Source organism: Pinus tabuliformis, chromosome J (genome assembly GCF_031772625.1).
Source record: "Pinus tabuliformis cultivar Carrire ecotype Pingquan chromosome J, CPIR1, whole genome shotgun sequence".
NCBI lineage: Eukaryota > Viridiplantae > Streptophyta > Pinopsida > Pinales > Pinaceae > Pinus > Pinus tabuliformis.
This window is the reverse complement of record NC_142295.1, coordinates 1,158,133,146-1,158,137,186: the sequence shown is the minus strand read 5'-3', so window position 1 is coordinate 1,158,137,186 and position 4,041 is coordinate 1,158,133,146. Positions and strand designations below refer to the sequence as shown.

At 40.7% G+C, this 4,041-nt stretch overlaps 1 pseudogene; it reads right to left on the bottom strand.

Annotated features, from left to right (window-relative positions):
• Positions 1-248: 248 nt before the first annotated feature.
• LOC149231197 (uncharacterized) lies at positions 249-1,306 on the bottom strand (annotated as a pseudogene).
• Between the last annotated feature and the right edge of the window lie 2,735 nt (positions 1,307-4,041).

The following is a 4,041-nucleotide window of genomic DNA, read 5'->3' as shown; positions in this document are numbered from 1 at the left end:
AAAGGAAGAAATTTATACGGTCCAAGGTTAAGTCAATGTGACGTCAGCTAAAGCGCTAAGCGGAGTATTCTGTACCGAATTCAAGAAAATCGGCATTGACATCGTATCATCGATGGAAATCATAGAGTTCACGAAACTGTCATCTTGAAAGTATCTGCTACAAGATACACATGAAGAAAATAGACATTCAAACCGAAAATGTAACCACAAAAATCCAAAAGGCATATTTCATATTCATCCTATACCTAGCAGCCACCTGTATACATAAGCCGAAAGCAGATTGCGAAACTGCATACAACAATGCGCAGATTTATACATTTAAAGAGTAGAGTGTAAAGTCAACAAGCAACCTTAGATTACCCAGCAATATAAGATTACAGAGAACCTGTCAATATGCAAGCTAATTGAAACCAATTTCTAGATCTAAATTCCAGACTATGGTGTAAGACTGCGTGTTCTTTAATTTCTTTATCATATACATATTATATTACCTAATGCTGTGTGCTAAACGCCCGGGACCGTTTCATTTCTCGATCTCGACCTTATACCGACGTGTGGCAAGCAGCATCAGCATTCTGGCTTGAGTAACAGTCTGCGAGTGCCTGCATGGCCTGCACCTGCATCTTAAGCGCCACGATGTAGTCCGCGGCCTCTTTTAGGAAAATGGGCGTATCCAGTCCACGGCTTCCAGGGATGATCGCCCTCAGAGTCTGCATACGAGAAGCCACGCTCCCTCCTGATCGTTCATCGAAATTATCACGTGACCATGGGCTTGCAGCCCCTGTAACCCTAGACTCCTCTCGGGGCAGTTGCCTACCAGAAATAACACGATCAGCCTTCTGTTCGCAGGGTCTGGCTTTGACAGACACCAACATCCTTTTGCCCAGTGATTTCACTCCAGAATTAACTACTCGCCGTTGGCAGCCGGATTTGTGTAGCCTGAAAAGGTATGATCTGAGGATGGCACGGCGCCACGCGTTTCGGCCGCTTGCCGTCATCGCCATTGAGACATCCGCAGCCAATTTAACAGCTACAGTTCGAGCCGAGAGCCTGGTCACGCGTTGATCGATCCTCCGACGGCGCAGCATAGCTAGCAGGCGCCTCAAATACTTTCGTTGGAAACCTGCCCTCAATGCGCGTTCCTGCCCACATCCGGAAGGCTGTTCCATATATGAAGCAGCTCAGCAAATTAGAAAAGCGCAAGCACTAAGCAAATGAAAAGGATTCTGTAAATCCTGGCTCTCCTGTTTCAGCTCCCCTTAGGCTTTAAGCTTTAAAGAGAGAATTGTGGCTCCACATGCAAGTACATCTGAATGTGGGCAGGCAGGGCCTTTTCAAGCTTCTGTAGCATATGGAGCTCCGATCACTTGTGAGGTGGTCACTGTCGCCGCTATGTCCTCACCGAATCTCCCAAGAACATTGAATGCCGTAGATTACTGGGATAGTTCGCTGGCACAAAAGATGTGCTTAGACTATCCTCGAATTCAAACTCGAACTTATCGTTTTCAAGAGTGCGACCTTCGGGCACATGGTTTTACATGTAAGAAGTGAAAATTGAACCTCTTCGGCCGCCTAAATTATCATTGGGAAAGCAACGTCTGATAAATATCAAAATTATCGTTTTTGGAAGGAGACAGCTCCAAATTTCGTGTTTTTACGAGTCAAAACTCAACTCCTTAGTTACCGAGCTTATTTATTTTTGATAAGGTAAATGTTCCAAAATTTTAACTTTAACTTGATCAAGACGATTTCAGCCTTTTTGTTCGTTAAGTTATTTATTTTTGACCATGTAAATTTTATATCCAATATTAAATAATAATAATAATTATTATTATTGAATATAAAAGCTTGAAATTTATTTTAATAGTAATTATGTTCTGTCTACATTTTAGAGTAAGAGAAATAAAAACATTTACACTTTCAAAATAAAATAAAATTGACAATTTAAATAAAATAGTCAATTTATCAATTTGTCAGTTTTTAAGTTTCATGTTTTGATAAGTTTTGCCTATGGTATTTTTATGTAATCAGTCTAGATTTCAATTTACCATTAGTTCTTATGTTATATATATATATATATATATATATCATTTTAACTTTGAATCTACCAAGCACGGAAACGATCAAATAACTCGAGGTGTAAATTTCTCTTAGAGGGAAAAGAGATTTGATTCCTCTCAGCCCTTGGTCATAACTACTCTAGATCCATCTTAACTTTGAATTTAAATGTATTGAGGTGAAAATATCTTCTAGAGTGAAAAGAGATTTGATGTGCCGCTGTGCAAATCTCTTTTAGAGTGAAAAGAGATTTAATTCCTCTCTGCTTGGTAAATCCAGAGTTAAGATGGGTGGTATTAAATTGAATCATGGTATTGTAACAAAAGTCTATTTAAATATTAGGAATCTACATGGTAAAATCAAGTGGGTGAATCTACATAGTTTATAATCTTTTACATGCATTTTAAAATTTTTATGTGTTTAAGTGAAATATTATTTAATTTTATAATTAACCATTATAGATCCATGTTAACCAAGTCTAGCAATCAAATCTCTCTTTATATGCAACCTCTTTTAAAGTGTAAATTTGAAAAAATGTTTCCTCCTCAATTTAATCCACCTTGATAAATATATTACTCGAAGTAATGCTTCCATGACATATGTTGTCACTCATTGTTTTATATGCTTGCACCCGTGAAAAGGGTAAGAAAGAGTAGTGAAGTTTGAAGCCCCCTTCCAAGCCACAGGGGCTTTCAAATCTTTATCAGACACTCCCCCACGCATAATTTTCTGGAAGAGCTTTCCAACGGTATATGGAAGTCCAAGAATTGACATCTAGATCAGAATTTAGCACAATTTGAAGATGGGAGTTATGTTGTCTTGAGCTGAAAGAGAGGAGCGCATTGGAGGGCCCCGGGCTCAGTAAATCCCACATATTGGTCACATTGCACTCGCATTCCCATGATATTGCAGTCTCACAGTCCCGCGATATCACAATCCTGCATCCTGCGCGTCTTGCCATATCGTAGTCCCGCAGTCACGCAGTATCGTGATCTCGAGGTCCTACTGCCCCGTAGTCCCATGATCCCGCATATCGGTAACCCCAGAGTCCCGCAGTACCACGATCTCACATCCCACATATTGCCAACCTCGTAGTCCTGTGGTCAACCATTCTTAAGGAATTACGGGGGGTGAAACACGCTGATAGAGCAAATCACTAATAATTTGAGCCCTCCGTGATAAACTGTGATGGGACACCTAAATCAGTATACAAGGGAAATTCCTATGAAAACAGGGTCAAGCAGGAAATTTTCTCTCTCCTCCAATAGGGCCACATGCTGGTATATGACTGGTCCTCAGAGATGACATGGAAACTAACATCATTGTTGATGTGGCAGTCTCAACGCTAACATGGTAGTACGAGTGGACATGTGTCACTCAATTTCATCGTTTTCACGGGTCCTATAGGGGCATTTCTGGGTGACACATGTCACCATTCACAGGGTGACATGTGGCAGTGATTTTGTCACCTCGCAGATCGGCGATCACACAAAGTGTAAGATTATTTCCCCCGTTGATGCTCCTCCCCAGCTGAGATTGCTATAAGGAAAAGGGTCCCTAGATGCGATGTTTCATAGGTTATATTTTATAATGATTTCATGTTCGAGATATTGGCCAATGCGGTATAAAGAGTGTGATGCAGGAAAGTGTTCCCTCTGCGGACAGAGGCAACCCCTCTAGCGCTAGAGTGGGTCTAGTCACAAACAAGGATAGATCAACAATAGCTTTCCTTAAACAGTCATAGTTGGAGGCCTACCTCAACCGGTGGTCGATGGAGTTCCGTTGCGCTGCCCCAGCTTCCGCTTCCTTCTCCTAATGAGTGATCAACCTGAAACAATGCAAAGGAAATACAACAAAGCACGTAATCAAAAAACAACAATGATTTGTTTACTCACAAAGTCAAGAAGTCATGAGCTATCAAGTAAATTACATGCAAGACATAGGAAAACATCGTTGATTGTATTAATAATGAAATAAGAGTCA